Source organism: Salarias fasciatus, chromosome 10 (assembly GCF_902148845.1).
Source record: "Salarias fasciatus chromosome 10, fSalaFa1.1, whole genome shotgun sequence".
Lineage (NCBI taxonomy): Eukaryota > Metazoa > Chordata > Actinopteri > Blenniiformes > Blenniidae > Salarias > Salarias fasciatus.
In genome coordinates, this window is record NC_043754.1 from 3907404 (window position 1) to 3925234 (window position 17831).

The following is a 17831-nucleotide window of genomic DNA, read 5'->3' on the forward strand; positions in this document are numbered from 1 at the left end:
AAGGAGGGCAGGGCGCTAACAGAGTGTGGAGTTATGGAGTGTCAGAACCTACAGAGGAAACTGCTCTGTTAAAAAAAAAAATCCTGTTGACGGCTTGAATCTGACAGGCTAATCACAACGTGTTCCGGAAACGGAGCCTTTTAAAGGACTGACAGTTAAACTGACCCTTGGTTTACGTCTGACAGGAACCTGAGGAAATAACAGTATTTTTCTAACGTTTAAAGCAGGTTGTCATCAACCAGCGAACATTTGTAAACTGAGATTTCAGTCAGAGATTCGGTGGGAAAGTTTCATGGAAAAAAAAGGACTGAATAACTCCAGAAATTCCACAACCTGTTTGGGTTTTAACACATGCTTCACATGCTTGAGACTTGCAGGCTGAGAGGGTTTCCCTGGCATTTCATCAGGTAAACTCAACACACTGTTAAATTCCTCAATATGAAACTGAATATCTCAGCGTTCTGGGTGGAAAGAGTGAAAACAAGGTGTTGTGCACGGTAACAGCCTGTTAACAGGGACGGCCTGAGACGGGAAACAAAGCTGTGAGTGACATGCTGCAGCAGAAAACCAGACAGACGGAGCGTTTGATGCATCGGCTGTCAGATGTGCTCCAAGGTCAGGACGGGCTGGAATAACCTTGTTTTGATGTATGACTTATTTATACCGGCTCCCCCATGACAAGGTTTCAGGGAAGTAAATCAGCTGAATGAACACTTCCTGCGGAGATTAGTATCATCAGTGACAGCTGGAGGAAGTGATCGGTGGGATTCGGGCTGTAATTTGTCCATTTCAGGGGGTTCTGTGTGGCGTTTTGCATGTTTCACAGTGTCCGATAACGTGTTTGCGGTCAATTCATGACTCTGAGGCGCTTTAAAGAGAGAATGTGAGAGCTTCTCTTGTGATGGACGGGTGACCTGCATGTTATTTCTTAACAATATCATGCACTTTTATTTTGAAAATGTTTTGCTTTCACATGGCAACCTTTCAGAAATGATGTTGGTTTTCACAGAAATGGCAGAAATTCCACGTTCTGCCGCTAGCGGGTGCTGTCGGTGGTTTTTGTAATGAGACCATGGACATGCCGCGGCGTTAACGGGATCCTGGAGCAGTGGATCAGTGACGTGTTGGACTCCTTCAGAAAGCTGTGAGAGCAGACAGATGGTCCACGGAAATGCTTTAAATTTCACACCGGTTTATCACGCGGCGAGGGAGAAAGTTGAAGGTTGAAAATGGTCGCGTTCGCCCTCTGAGGAGCCTTCCTCCATCGCCCCTCTTCTGCTGAGAGCTAATTAGTCGGCGGCGGCCTGAGATGGATTTCCGCGCCGTTCACTTTGACTGGCACACAGCTCAGCGCTGTTTATTTTCCCCGCCTCGGCTTGAATTCACTCCGCCGGTGAAGTCCAGGCTGAGATGCACTCGACTCCATTAATCGTGCTTGAAATACACCTAATTTTTCTCTTCACTTTAGTGGAGAAAGACGAGCAGAAGTGACTTTGGTTGTGGAGTGGTGGAAGCATCAGGAGCATTAAAGACGAGTGTGAAGCCACGAAGAACAGGTTTTCCTGAAACATCCCACCCTTGAAAATCCACTTACTGTGCTTCACTGTGGCCTCCTGTTCTTTAAGAACCGCCCGTCTGCAGATTGGGGTGCCGCGCATGTCCTCGCAGTGCATGTAAATGCTTGTGAAGCACTTCAGGCCGAGTGCTTGATTACCCTGGAGGGCTGCGCTGACCTTGGTCCAAGAGGACAGACTAATAGAGGAGCGAGCGCCGGCGTTTGTTTGGTATTCCACAAGTGGCTTCATCCTGGTGTCGGGTCTCGTAGCGCTACAGTCCCATTCCGGCCCGAGTGGTTCGGAGAAAATCACATTTAACACGTAGCGGCGCAGTGTTGTGCTTCAGAGGGAAACGCAGTAATGATGCTCAGTGCAGTTACACCTCAGGAAAAGCAGAACGCAATTTACCAGTGAATTATATTCAAATAGGCACATTTAGAAACAATGCTGTGCTCTATGGCATGATTTTAAGGTTGTCTGAAGTCCCTTAATTGCAATCAATAAACTAAGGGTTTTTTTTTTTTTTTTTGAGGGAATGTAATTATATTTACATTTTAATGTGCTCTTTGCGGACTGCTTTACTAAACAAGCTGTTTTTATGTGTGTGTTTGGGCACTTGTGATTATTGCTGATTATATTGTCAAATCTGTGCAAATGCTTTGACATCAGGTAGCAGTTCTGTGCCAAACAAACACGGCTACGAATTCTGCATGAAAATGAGAATAATAACTGGAGGAGCTTAAGAGAACTAATTCCCCTGTGTAAACAAGGCTCCGTGTTTCAGTTTCATGGAGGAAGTGCTTTTGTGAAGCGACTCAGAGCCAATAAGAGGAGATCAATACGGTCAGACTGACTGACTGCACACGTGGCCTCCTGTCGCTGAGCCACGCTGGATTCACTGGAATTCACTGGATTCACTGGAATTCAGTGAACTCCTGACAGTGACGCATTCTCTGTGAGCGGAAGTGACTGGAACACCTGGATTCAATGACTTGAAGAGCTGAGCAAACACTTCTGGTAATGTAGTGTGTATTTAGGGATCTTCCTTTTGATGGAGTTATGAAAACTTCATGAAAATTCAGCTGAAAAGGCCTTTCCAAGGAAGAAGCTCAAACCTTCTCTTATAAGTCTGTCAAACTTTTAATTTTTAATGTAAAGACATGTCGACTGACTTCATCAATCTGAAACTGCTTTTTTCAATGAAATGTGGCTTTATAACGTGAGGCTATGAGCTGGAATGAAGCAAGGCGGCGGCGGCGGCGGCGGCAACTCGCCGGGCGCTTTCGCGGCTCTCGGCTTGCAAACGTCACAGACGAGGCGGTAGTGATCACTTGCCTGAGTTTCTCCCTGCTGGATTTCACTCTCCAGACGTCGATGCCGCTCCGGCGGGTGGGAGGGACGAGCAGGAAAACACCGGCGGCGGCAAACAAACTCTTTGGGAGGCCGTTGGAGGAACGCGGGTCAACTCGCGGGCTCGTCGCAGACGGACTCTCTCGGCGGTTCGGGCCAGGCCGTTACCGGCCCAGACGATCGCCAGATGCCGGCAGTAAACGCTTTGATTGCCTGTTCCTGCGCCGCTCCGCTGAGGCGCTAGCGTATTCTGCTGTTTTCATTACACCTCTCATGCAGGAATCACAGGTGATAAACTTAATATAAGAGGTTTTACCACTTTAATTGATCGGATTTGGTTTTAATGAGATGTTTGTCCGAGCTGCGCTCAAACCACCGCCGGCTCGCCCAGACTCAAATCTGCGTTTTCTGTTTCGCCGAGCTGCTGAATGAAAGATGAGCCGCAGCGAGTCGCAGACGGATGAAACTCTAAAATACCTGAATGCGGCTCCTTCAGAATAGAATTTAATTAAAGTATCTGTGCAAGGTTAATTGAGGGAAAGGGACTGAAAAGCAGAACTTCCCCGTTCGTGCATGTTCAAGAGCGCACGGCACTTCAAGAGCCGATCGCTGGAAAGTGGTGTTGATGGGAACCTTATATATTTAATTAAACACGTCAATTCTCCACCTTAAACGGCGACGACGGACTTGCTTGTTAAACTGAGCACAATCAGTTCATGTTCAGCCTTGACTGGATTCAATTTGACATTAAAAAACATGTTCAGGAGAAATTTTGAAAAAAAAAAAACTGGAAGGAAAAAAAGAAGCATTCTAAAAGAAGATGAGAGGATTTTGCCTTGATTGATGAATGAATGTCCCTTCAAATCAGCCCTCTGTAAGGGCTTCTTTCTTCCTTCTGCATTACGGATCTGTTTTGGCACAGACCTCACAATATGATATACTTCACAATACTTGTGTTGCAGTACGATAATAACACAACATATCGTTGTATTGCGATATATCTTGATATCGCGATATATCAGGGCCTTATCTTATAGTTAACTATTTCCATTTTTAAAGAAAATCGATTTAAGACCTGTTAAATTGATATTATATTGGGTAGCTGAGTATCGCAATATTTTGCCATATAGATATTTTTTTCACACCCCTAGATAGCATGTATTGTATTCCACTCCAAATCCAGTAAAAACGTGAACTTTGAATCCTCTTGTGGGCCAATTTTGGCCTGTGAGCTTTATGTTTGACAACCCTGCTCTTTATATAAATGGCTTCATGAGTCCGGTTCAGCATGAAAAAGGTAAAAGTGAAACAATTTAACTATAATAACAAGAAGAGAGACTTGCATTAATGGGATTAACATATCCTATCGCTAATCTGCATTTATTTCACTGCCTCAAATATTTCTCATAAGATTTATTATCATCATTGCACGAAGCAACAGGATAAAGTTTAGCAGCTCTTATTTGCAATGAAAATGTGTGTTGAATATATATATAAGGCATAAATAAATAGTGCCTGCAGGACTTCGGGGTTGGATTTTGCGCCTCACATCTCGCGTGTTGGAGTTTGGAAGCGGCGGCTTCGGGTCGTTGCTTTACTTTCATAAATTGTTGCACAGAAACAATCATCCTGTCGTGTTTAGCTGCTGCACAGCAGCTGCTCCGGAGCCAAGAAACGCCTGCTTTTCTCTCAGCTAATCCTGGAACAACAGCAGAGGAGATCTGCAGCGTGAAGCCAGGCGGAGAGGTCTGGAAGTGGATCCTGGCTCCGTCCCAAAGCGTCTCTCCCGGCGCTGCCTTCCTCCTCCATTGTGGAGATGTTGAGCTTTTCGCTGGGTTTCTAATTACCAGTGGAGGAGCGAGTCTGCAGCCTCCGGTTACACCGCCAGCTTTAATGTCCACCGGCTATAAATAGTGCAGGTGTGGGGCTCTCTGGTGAGCTGCGGCCGCCGCTCAGCCTTCAGGAAGTAGAGCCCGGCGTGCACGTGCAGAGCTGGGCGTGCACGTACAGAGCTGAGCGTGTGTTTATCGATTCTGCTTAATGTTGGCCCAGATGATGGGAGCCGTGTTCCTGCCGGGATGTTTCCTCAGGGGGAACCAGATGGAGCACAGAGGAACCAGACTTCCTTCTGGAGGAACTTCAGCAATGTGAAGTTTAAAGTGCAACTCTTGCTTTGTGCAAGCTCTCAATTATTTTGTGCAATTTGTTGATGAAATTAGATTTTTATGCTATTTTTGAGTACTTCATTAGGTGAATGGAAATAGATGTCAGTGATTTTCACTCTTCATGTGGTGAGAAGAACTTTGGAACAACCAATAATGGCCAATAATGCTATAATTTTGACCATTTAAAATATAATAATGACAATAATCTAATAATTTGTCAGTATAATTATAGGATATTTCAACCATTTTCACAATCACATTTTTCCAGTAAACTAAGATGTTAAAACCTGCAAACAAAATTGTAATTATACACAAATAGGGCTGCAGTTCTTGGGAATAAATGTTTTTTTGCAGATTTTGTGCAGTTTGCTAATCAAAACTAGACATAGTTGTTATACTGATGCAGCTCTCTCTCAGATATGGTTGTGTTTTATTGGAAATGTATGCTGTTACCGGCTTTATTAGAATAGGATAGAATAGAAATTCTTCTTTTACGGCGTTTCTCCACACAGAATAAAACATACTCAGAAGAATAAAATGTTCAAATATCAAATGGGACAGGAGGAAAATGTAATAAGCAGTATTAAATATTAATATGTTCAGGGCTTAATGTGACTCATATCAGGATGGAAGAAGAGAAATGAGAGAAAAACTCAACAAACTGTATTTAGAGGAAGAGTTACAGAGTTTTTACATTCAAAACAACAAAATCAGCCAAGCTACTGGTATTTATTGCTACAAACCAGAAATCTACACTTGCTAATTGTCCAAAACGTGTCGTAGCCACTCAGTCACTCACTCCTTCATGTTGTCAGTCATTTCTCGAGCGGCCCGAGGAAACGCGAACACACTCGTCTTCGTCGTCTTCGTCTTCGCGCTCCAGAGACATGGGAGTTCATCTGAGGGAAGGTTCCGTGTTGGCGGCGATCCGGGGCAACAAGTTCTCAGATACATAACGAAGGGCTGAGTGTGAGCATCAGTGCAATTTAATGATCCTCTCTCTGTACCCAGTTGCTAGGCAACCTGCGCCGTTCGGTCTGAAGCCGCGGCGTCCCAAAAGAAGCATCACGTCACTGGTGTGGAGAGCGGAGGAATGAGAGCGGGGGGGGCGGCGGCGCCGCCGCTCTCTCCGCGTTAATGTAAATGTGAGCGGAGGTGCGATAGCGCGACGGGGCGAGCTAATCGCCGCCGGCCGCGGCGGTCTGAGCGTGACGGCGCGCCCGGTACGGCGGAGCCCGTTGTGCAGCCCCGCTGGGCTCATCTCACAGGCGTTTCTTGGCTCGGAGAGCCCGAGGAGGAGGCCTCCATTGTTCACACGCCATTTAGAGGACTCCCGTCTCGTGGAGGGCGGGAAAAAAAAAGAGAAGAAGAAGAAGAAAAGGAGCAAATTAAACCAATTGCTGCAAGTTTCTTCATCTGAACGCCAGTTTGAGAGGCTGACAGCAGTCTGGGTTTGGCAGCGAGCAGGACAGGAAGGCTTCAGCCCCCTCCATCCCCCCTCCAGTCAATTTTCTGCTGTGAATCATGGAGGTGCCGGGGAAGCGAGGGAGCGGGAGCTGTTGCTACAAAGACACAGCTTGAGTGAAATCAAGCATTTCTGTTTCCCTTTTCCCCCGAATCCCGGGAGAAGGCCTTTTCCCTCCTGCGCCTGTTGTTCTGCCTCCAGCCGGCGCAGAAAACAGCTCAGTGTATTTTCTTTTTCCAACAACAATGGATAACAAATGGACTTGATAACACCAGGAAGCGAGTGAAGTGCTTCACTTTTCCAGGCTGTGGATTCAGAGCTGCTGCTCGTCCAGCCGGTCAAACACCTGATTTCGTCTCAGACGTCTGCAGCGTTTCTCAGCGTTTCACTGATTCGTCAAGCAGATGGAAGGATTTTCCTGTGATCCACATCACCTTTCATCACAATGCTTTTCCATTTCTCTAAAGACGACACTGCCACGTGCATTATTTACACTTTTTTTTTTTCCAACCATACAACAAATACAGTTATTTCCACAGCTGTGTTTATTGCAGGAGAGAGAAGCGAGAAGACGGCGGTGGAATCATTAGGGTTAGATTTGATTGTGTGGCTTACGAGTGACGTTTGAAGAGTACCTTTTGTTTTCATCTGGACAGTAACCCCGTTCCCACAGATACAGTCTTTTGCAAAAGCTCTCAGCAACGTAACCGCAAGACGCAATAAAAACTTAGCATTTTCACTGAATACGATGTCGTATAAACGGGGCTTTACATCGTGGTTGTTAAAAGTCTGATAATAATACATCTGACTGGAAATGTTTGCAAGATTTGTGTGATTTATTTACTTCTTTTACATCAGATGGGGAGAAAATAACAGGAAGTATGAGTCTATGTACTTTAAAAACAGTGATTATGGACGTAAATATGTAAACTTTTTGATATAAACACATCAGTTTAGAATATTAAAATCATCTAATTGCCTCAAATTAGGTTATTTTTATATTGCTTCAAACTTGGTGTGAAACTCAGTAAGAGCTACAAGTTTCTTTAGCTCAGGAGTGTCAAACACGTTTTAGTAGACCAGACTGGTAAAACGGTGCCTTAATAACCTAGAATTTAAACTTTAAAGGTTTTGTTGTTGTTGTTGAAGCACAGGGTTTACATGATGATAATTTCTAGAATTTTCTGAACAATGACTCCTGTAAATTAAAGTCAACATAAGCCATAATGTGTTGTGTGTTCTGTGAAGAAATGTATCAATAAATCTTTTGTTTTCAGTATAAGTTCCACCATTTTCTTGGTTATTTGTCCGGATTGGAGCCTCTTGGTGGCCAGTTTTGGCCCACGGGCCTTATATGTGACACCATTCTTCTTCTTTTTTTTTGCCTACATATCAGTATAAAATGTCTCCAAGTACAGTGGAACTCTTGGACGGTCTGGATATCCGTGTGTAATGTTTCTGCGTCTCGATCCGGACGTTGTTGTCTCTCCGCCGTCGGTGCAGAGCGGCGCCGCCGCAGCTGCTGGGTTCAGCCTTGAGTGCCGCCTGCAGCTTTTCTCCAGCAACCTTCTGCAAGACGGCGGCGCTGAGCGCAGCTTGAGAGGCAGAAAGCAGGCCGGGAGAGAGGAGCGAAGCGTCTCTGCTGCCTCCACTTCGCTGCGAGCGTCCACTAATAATTCAATGGGCTGCGAAAGCTGCTGAAAAACGAGGTTAACGCCTTCCTGCCCCCGCCACATGGAAACTGTGCCACCAGCTTGCTCGTGGGCATTTATCAGAGCGTTATTTATATTTAGTTTATGTGATGAATGGTGTAGCGACCAGCATGCTGGTTACTGTCTTTATCTGGGTGGAAATCGGGTGATAGTCTCCGTCCTGCGGTTCCTCTCGGTCCTCCAGCTCTCCAGACTTCCCTCTTTTGGAAAACCTTTGACTGAAGTTGTGAAGTGCTTCTCTTCTCCCGGCTCCAGCTCGCGTGCAGATCCTGTCACCGCGCGGCAGAATCTGCCGATCTGGGGCCGTGCAGTAAACAAGCGGCGCCGTGGGAAGCAGACGCCGTGGATGTCGTCTGCTGTGTCACGTGGGATTCCCTCCCGCTGGTGATGCAGCAGACACGGCGTTTGTTTGCCCAGAGATTCTGCTCTCGTGACGCTGCCAGCTTGTTTCCGTCTGGCTCCTCCAGAGAGGGAATTCCTTCAAGTGGTCGACGGAGCTTTCCTTTCATTTGAAGTTATTTCACTCAACTTGATGCACTTTTGCACAGGTTGTCAGTTTTCTACTTGGGGGATAAGAACATTTAATCAGTGTGTAAATGCAGGCGACTGCCACGCAGGTTTGCTGTGTTTCAGGCAACACGGTGTTTTTCAAATAGAAACAGCTTCACACACATCCGAGGAGAATTTCGCTCTGCTTGTTGAGCAGCGAAGCTGAAGGCACATTTAATGGTGTGGAAATGTTCCCCGCGTAAAAAAAAATACTCCTGAATTATTGGCCACTGCTTCTCTGAGCTCCTGTACACAAGGACATGGATTCTGCAGCGCATGGAGCAATAAAAAACATCTAAAACCCAAACAGCAGAGATAAATATTAGAAGATACTACATACAGCAGCCATAATGATGAAAAGCTATTTCCTATTTAAAAAGCAGGCGATTTTGATTGTGGTGGAGCGTCTTCAGTGGAGCTACTTATTGAACATAAAGAAATGACTGAATTACTGCATGTTTACCTCAGTGAATCCCGTTACATGCATTTAACAGGTTCTTCTTTAAAATGCATTAATTGAGGAATAACTGCATTAAAGTTGAGTTCAGATGTTGTTAATTGATCTTCCGTGCAGATCAGTCGGTGGAGTCGCTCACCTTCAGTCTGAAGGTTGCAGGTTCATATCCGCTGTGCACTTGTCAGTGTGTCCATGAGCAAGACTCTGCCACATCCATGGCTTTGGGGCAGCAGGGACAGAAACAGACTTGGGGTAGTGAAATCGATGGGTCACTGCTGTGGGTCCCTGACCTTTGACCCCCCCATCAGTTGCAGTGTTGGGTGTTGGATCAATACAGACACACTTCACTGGGTTCCAGTGAGCAGGAACTAGCTGCGTTCTTCTGCTTTCAGGTGTTTGAGCTTCTGTAGTGTTGAGTTCATGAACATCATTCCCGTTTCTCATCATGACCGGGGCCCCGGCTACGCCCGGCCCACCGGATCCCCCCTCTTCACCTGAAGTGACTCGTCGATTGCAGGCGGCCGAAAACAAGCGCTTCCCGTTCCGCAGGAAGTGGATCGACTCGGGTAATGGTGAATGGCAGAATCCGATACCGGCTCTGACCCCGCTCAGCCACCGTGAGGCGTCGCTCTGCCCGCCTCGGCTAACGCTTCATTTGCCTTTACATCTGTCGGCAATTAGGTGTAATTATCGAAGCCAACACGGGCGGCGGCGGCGGCGGCGTCCCACAATGCCGCTGGCCTCGGGATTGTTTTCAGCTCAGCTTTATTTTCCTCTTTCTTGCTGCTGCTTGCCGTTGGACGGACGCCGGCTGCTCTTTATCTTGTTTCGCAGCGTGCTTTGCTTTTTCAGGTTGTCGCCGCATGGTTAGCGTGCACGTTGCTGTTTTTCTTTTTTTTTTCTTTCCCTCTATACTCTGGGATGATTTTGTTCATTGTCGTCTAAACACAACAGATGACCTGCCAGCTGAAGTCTGTGTCTGGAATATTCCTCTGTACTGTGTTTAAACACACACACGTAAACACACACACACACACCCGGTGGGTTTCCGTCTCTGTGCACCTATTAAAGGGCCACTCCGCCTGCTCCGCTCGCTCACTGATTAACATGAAGAGAAGCGTCTGACGGCCGGGTCTGCTCCTCATGTTTATTCCATCAGAGCATGTTGTGGCTTCTTACGTCTCGTACTGAATGTGTGTGTTTTTCATCAGGCCGGCGCTCCGCTGGCGTCTCTGCAGAATGAAACACATGTCGGCACGCCGGCGCTCAGGCGGACGCAGGAATAGAGTCACACCGGAATACTGAGCCGGGGACTTGTTAGAATTTATGGAAATTTTTAAAAAAATACTCCTGAAAGAATTTTCTTCCCTGAGAAAGAAAATTCAACCTTTTTCCTTCCCACTGTCTCCTCTGCTTGTTCATGTGGATTTTTTCTGATAAAAATTCCTAGAAATGTTTGTGTTGTATAAATAGAAACACTTTTTTCTGCACTATGTTTGATAAAACTGGTGTAACTGTCTGTGAACCCGAATACACTGATCTCAATATAATCTTTAGGTTATTAAAGTCATTATACTTCATGCATATAATTTCATTTTATTTGCACATAATGACTTGTGCACATCTCAGAATCCTCAAGAGAAATAAGAGATTTATAACTGTCAGGAGTCCAGAGCAGCAGTCTGTTTGTCCAGAAAGCCAGACACAACCGGGAAATCAGATCTTCACACACAGGATCAGCTGCTTGTCTTTTTTCTCTCCCTCTCACTCACATACAGGGAGAAAAGAAAAAAGAAAAATAAAATCTTTGCTTTGACGAGATTAGTGCCAGGAAATTGTCTCCATGTGAAAAGTGTAGAAATGCGTTTTGTCAAGTGGACAGTGTTTTGTCAGATAGCGCCGTTCTTGCAGAAAGTGCCATCAGGAGAGAAGAGAAAGTACCTGTTATGTCTGCCGGGGGAATAATTCAGTGCTACCCTGTAAACTGCACACTCTCATCCCCCAGCAGGAGTGTTGCTGTGTGTGTGTGTGTTTGTGCTTCAGTCTTTAAAAGAAATGTTTTCGGATGTGTTTTGCTTTCTTGAGGCGACGGCGAGGAATTCGACTGTTGGCTGCTGGAAGCCTGTATATTGGAATAGTATTGAATTCATGGCAATACTGGGGGTAACATACATCCTGATTTTACTTCAGGTGGCAAAATGACGCCGTTATGATCAGCAGCTGAACTGATGTCTCAGTTCAGACAGTATGAAAGCTGCAGTCGGAGCTGATGCTCAGAGGAAACCGGGCGTTTCGCATCAGGCCAGACGTCCCGGGTTCAGGATTTTCTCCTCTGAACTCATCGGGAGTGAAGAGAGAAAATTAACAGGATTTCATGTTCTTTTGACAGTTCGCTCACAGTTGAAGTATTAAGTGGTTATTTTGGAATTTGAGTGCTTTTTTCCCCCTGTGGTCTTTTTTTTTTTCTTTTTTTAAATGAAACTCTCACGGTATGAAACACATCCAGCCTCTGAATAATTGCGGAAAGAAAGTAGTTTGAGCCGACTGACAGCAGCCCTCAGACATCCCCCACAGAATAAATCTAGTTAACCTTTCTAAACCCACACTTAAACATTTCCACTTTCACAATGGCTGCAATCACACTGAAATTAATTCATTCAAATACACAAGCGTGGAATTTCAGCTTCAAGCTTTTTTTTTTCCTTTTTCTTTCGAAGCGTTGCACACTTTTCCAGCAGATTTGTGTGTGTGTGTATGTGTGTGTGTGTGTGTGTGTGTGTGTGTGTGAATGCAGCTGCACTGTTTTGATTGTGAAGAGTGTGTTTTTCATCCACTGCCCCGAGTTTGATTCATGACTGCTAAATCAGGCCGAATGTGACCAGAAGTCTGTGTGAAATACCAAGTGCACCCGTCCAGAAATGAATAAAACATTCTGGTGTGAATTTCTGCTCTCTGCTCTTTAGCTGTTGGTCTTTTGGCCGAAGTTGAGACGCCGAGCTGAAGGTCAACTTCTCGCACTTCTGTCTTTCCTCGCTTTTCTTCTGTACTGCGGCTTCTGCTTTGTTGCATTCAGTGAGAAGATTTAACAGTTATTGTGTGTTTGTACCTTTTATGTCATTAATCCGATAGAAGCGGTGAACAGGATGTAGTTTTCCTGTCGGGCCACTAGTGGGTGCTGCTGTTGTTTTTTTGTTTTCAGTGAAGAACTGTTGCCTCTGGTCGTGGTTTGCACGTGCCGTAGACTCTCAAAACGTTATCAAATTAGATTCTGTTTTCACCTGAAAACATCATCATGTAACACGACAGGCTAACTTGTGCGTCCTCCCTTCATAACCAGCTTCAGCTTACTTTTAGATGACTTGTTCTACCCTAAAGACTTCTTCTATGAATTTGATCATTACTATAATCAAATAAACATTACAGCCTGAGATGAAAAGCACCGAGAGACGGCGCCCGGCGTGTTTCCCGCGCTGCGTCCGTATCCTCCTTACCTGCGTTTGAACCGTGAAATCGCACATGAAGCAGTTCAGCCGCTCTAATCAGAGCCGTAATTGGTTACATCGCCGCAACCAGCAGCAGTGAATTATCCAGCAATTTGTTACACTCAACACTCAGAGCCGGCTTAATGCTGTTTTACACCTACTGAAAATGTGATAATCAGGTCAAGGACTCCCTAAAGAACCGGAGACAATCCAGCGCTCGGCTTAAGGAGGGAGCTGGAGTTAATGTGCGCTGTTGTCCTGGAGTGGCCCACGAGGAGAGATTGTGCTTATCAGTCTTTATTAGCATTCATTAGATCCCCGGTTATTGTTTACTCTGTCTGTTGTGTGGAGACTGGCGTGTGAGTGTGTGTTGGCAGATGTTGCTTTGTGGTTGGTGTTGAATGTCCTGGGAGGTGAGATCCATGAAGCCCCGGGGTGTCTGGGCGTCTCCCCCTCCGTCTCACCACCTCTTCCTCCCGGAGCTCCAGTCTGGTAAACTCATTAAGTTGTGGAGCGGCGTTGATCGCGCTTTCTGATCGGCGCCTCGCAGGTCGGGAGGTCGAGTGTCAGCGACAGGGCGGAGCGGGACCAGGAGGTTAAATCTTTCACTGTTTATAAAGATCTACAAAACTTCCCTGACGTCTCCCACAGCGTTCTGAAGTGTCGCGTTGAGGATTTCAAGCGGGACGTCTCCATATTGAACATTTGAAACCGGATGTAAATGTGATTGGTCGAGCCTGTCATGTGACCGCATCACGTGGACAGTGGAGGAGCTGTGATAGGGCGATTTAAGCAAAACTTTAACTCATAAAATAATCTAACTTGATTTCTGTGGCACTTTGTTCGTAAAAAAACAACACAAAGTGCCAAACAGTAAAATCAGTATAAAAACAAAGCCACACCTTCAATCAAGATCGTGATCACACACACACACACACACACACACACACACACACACACACACACACACACACACACACGCTCCCAGTTCATTTCATACAAAACGCAGACATGGCATGGCACTGAGCATCATGGGAAACACCACCAGTGGAGTCGCCCACACCGGGAGAAGTCAAAGGTCAGGACTGCTGGGCTTTCAGTGCAAGACCCCCAACCAAGCCAGACCAAGGGAAGCCCAAACCAAGGTGGGGAGCCCCCCAGGCCAGCCGGGACCAGAAGGCCTGCGTACAGCGCCCCCCCCAGAAACTAACCAGAAAAGACTCTCAGTGTGAAGGACCCCCCCCCCCCCCGGCAAACACTGGAGTTAAACAACTAAAAACTTAAAAGGATGTGATACAAAGTTGATGTAAAATAAGTAAGACAATTTTACGGTAAGTAAAGGGACATGATAAAATAGAATAAAATTACATAAATAATGATGACAATAATTATTTAAAGGGGACATATTATGCTATTTTTCAGTCACGTTATATAGGTCTCAGAAGCCCAGAAACATAATATTTATTATTTTATTTTGTTCACCCAAAATTCATCGTTTCTTCGGAGTTTCAGCGGTCTGAAAAGTCGCTCTGAGGAGCCTCCTCAGAGCAGGTGTTTCTGAGCCTGATTCCGGATATGCACTTGAACGCGTCTGTCCACGGCCACGGCCACGCCCACTCTCTCTCACACACACACACACACACACACACACACACACACACACACACACACACACACACACACACACACACACAGTCAGGGGGAGGAGTTAAATCCGCTTATTTCAGGATAAGCGGACCAAACTCCAACTCGACCGTTTCAGCAGGCATTTTCACAAAACGTGGTGTAGCAGGACAGGAAGGAAACAGACAGTTTTCAAATTTGAACGTCATAATGATGCTACGGCAACACATACTACTACTATAAGAAACTCTTCACAAAGTGAAAAAAAAGCATAATATGTCCTCTTTAATAATGTAAAAGGTCAGTTAAAAAAGCCTGATCAAAAAGGTATGTTTTTAACCTTCCTTCTGGACTGTCTCTGCAGTCCCGAGGTTCTCCAGCAGGCTGTTCCACAGGCGGGGGCCGTAGAGGCTAAAGGCCGCCTCACCGTGGGTCTTGGTTCTGGCTTTTGGGACGCACAGTAGGCCGCTGCCAGAGGAGCTCAGGGCGCCGAGGGTCGATATGGTAAAAGCAGATCAGCTAAATAAGAAGGAGCAAGACCGTTAGGACATTTAAAAACTAATAAGAGAACTTTAAAATCAACCCTGAAGTGGACGGGGAGCCGATGCAGCGACTTTAAAGCTGGTGTACTGTGGCTCCGCCCCTTGGTCCTCGTCAGCAGTCTGGTCAAGACGACACGGTTGTAGAAACTACTGACAGAGACCAGAACATGTTTTTTATGTTTATTACACTCTGAAAATCAGCATTTTTGAATGGGTTGCAATGAGACCCGGGCTCTCATTGAAATCAACATCATTGCCCCCTGCTGAAATTTCGCCGGTATTAAAGCATTTTGCACTTCCACATTATCTTCACTTTTTACTAGGGATGTGCGATACCACTTTTTTTCAGACCGATACCGAGTACGAGTACTTCATCTTCAGTACTCACCGATACCGATACTTGCATACCGATACTTTATACACATAAAATTTAAAATAATGCAATGAGATTATTTTTGAAAATGAATTTTATTTCCAATAAAAAGGCAGCCCAGCCACTACGTTTAAGTCCAAAATAATAGTCTGAAAAATAAAACAAGCAACTGAGTTTGCACTTATTTAAATGAAATTAAGTGCAAGAAAAAACAATTTCTCTGAGTTTTACACTTTACATAAACTAAGGTTTTTAAATGTACTAATTTGAATGATTTTTTTATGAACTAAAGTCAAAGATAGAAAAAACCCTGAGTTTAAAGAGTTGCTCGTGTTATTTGTGCTGCTCTCGGATCTCTGCTCTTCAGTTTCTCGGTCTTCTGCAGAGTTTGCCGTCGACTTGCTGCCGGAGTTTTCTTTCTTCCAGCACAACAGCGTCAGACTCTCGTCCACAAGCTTCACCCTGAGGTGTTTAAACAAATTACTAGTGGTAAATGAAAAACATCGCGCACCTCCTTTAGCAATTTTAGCATTGCAGAGTTAGCATTCTGCAAAGCTCGGCTCGTTTTCACTTATATAAAAGAATTTCCACACCGGCGGAGTTTTGGTGAGACGAGCAGCCGTTCTGGATTCATCCTGTTGTCTCTGCTCTGGATGTGACTCATGGAGAAGTCAGCCCGCTGCAGTGTAGCACCCTGCGCCTGTCAGCGACTCCCAGAGAGGAGCTTCTTCCTCTTTCATGTTTGTCGGCAGCTTGCATCCCATTCGGTTGCACTACCACCACCTGCTGGTGAGGAGGGCTTACTACGCGTGGGGTTTTCTTGCCGTGAGTATCGGCGGCTGGTATCGATAGCCTTAACGAGTACCCGATACCTTGAAATAAGGCCAGTATCGGCCCGATACCGATACCTGGTATCGGTACTCGCACATCCCTACTTTTTACCAGTGGAGGTTGGTTTAAATATACGGCGGCTTTGTCACTTATCTAACCTCAGGAAACTGTTTTCCAAGCTTGTCACATTAAATCAATTGCAGGTATCGTACGAGACTCATGATAAAAAAACCGACTCAGGTATTTTGTTTCTTTGCAGGATGAAGATAGATGTTTAAATGTATGAAAAGCAGAGATATGAATTTCTGATTGGATTAGAGAAATGCCCCATCACGCTCCAGTGTCGAGTTAATCCAGCTCAAAGCTCAATTCATCCCCTGATAACAGATTCAGCTCCGTTTATTTTAGAAAGACGTCAGATCAAACGTTTTTTCGATTTAATTTCAGACGTTGGGCATAAATAAAGGAGTTTTTCCTTTCTACCCGCTCATGTGGAATTCTTGGATTTTCTCTGTAAAAGCACCAAAAAACAACTGTGCTGTTTTTGGCGCAAAATAAATAGAGCTGAATAGAACTGAACTGAATTGAAAAGCAAGCCTGTTTCCATGTAGATGGAGGACAATAACACCGTGGTGTTATTGTCCTCCATCTACATGGAAACAGTGTCAGATTATTGAAAAAAGCAGTTTTCTTTTTCCTGTTAACACAGAATTGGAAAAAAAAAAAAAAAATTCAAATTGAAATCACTGTCATGTAACAGAATAATCCTCAAGATTTAAATTTAATGTCGATCTAGTTTATAAAAACTTTCAATTCCCAAACATCAGCAATGAAACTGCATCGCCGATCAGATTATACTATGAATAACCTCTAATCTGTAAGGTTCCAATGGTGATCTGTAATAGTGGAAGCAGAAATGGGATGTTTTCTACTCCACAGAATATACACAACTCTCTGGTTTTCATGTCGTCATCTAATCTGCCTAATTCGATGAATACCTTCGCGCATGTCTTGATCTGTGCGACTGCAGCAGTTATCTCAGTGCATTCCGTCTTAAAGCAAACATCAATACCAGAATTTATCATTGTGTGATAATTCGCCCGTCATTTGTCTGAAAAAGCACAAACACGCGGCCGTGAAGTTAATTCAAACGCGCGGCCGCCGTCTTAATTGCGCGGCTACCTGCAGTCGTGCGTTGTGACTTAAATGCCACGTGGTAATTATTCCGCACGCCGACAGACAATCGCAGTAATGAAAGCCGCCGCGGTCCGAACCATATTGAGCAATTACTTTCCCTTTCAGAGTCGTCACCAGGCGCTAAGAGAAGGAATTTGTCTTGCCATTGTTCAGCGAGCAGACATATTGTGCATAATTTTTTATTTTATTTTTTTTCTTGGGCAATCAGTTGGTTTGCAAGCGTGGAAGCATGCAGGGGGAAAAAAAAAAAAAAAAACTAAAAAACAAAACGAGCACAATGGAAGCCTCTCTGCGCCCAATCATAACTCTGTCACTCGCTCTGTGCTCTGACAATGCATGTCATGTTGCATTATTTGCCGGGGATGAGTGTGGGCGGAAAAGGCAAACAAGATTAGTCGATGCATGCACTTGTTTTTCCGGGAGTGAAAGGAGGCCTTTGGAGCTGCTTTAGTGAGTCGGCGGCGGCGGCGGCGGCGGCTCCACCCATCACACTCATCTGTGTGGCAGCGGGGGCCGTATCTGTATCACC

At 45.2% G+C, this 17831-nt stretch overlaps 1 protein-coding gene across 1 annotated transcript in view; it reads left to right on the plus strand.

Annotated features, from left to right (window-relative positions):
- auts2a (activator of transcription and developmental regulator AUTS2 a) overlaps window positions 1-17831 on the plus strand; it is a 311150-nt gene that overhangs the window by 47533 nt on the left and 245786 nt on the right.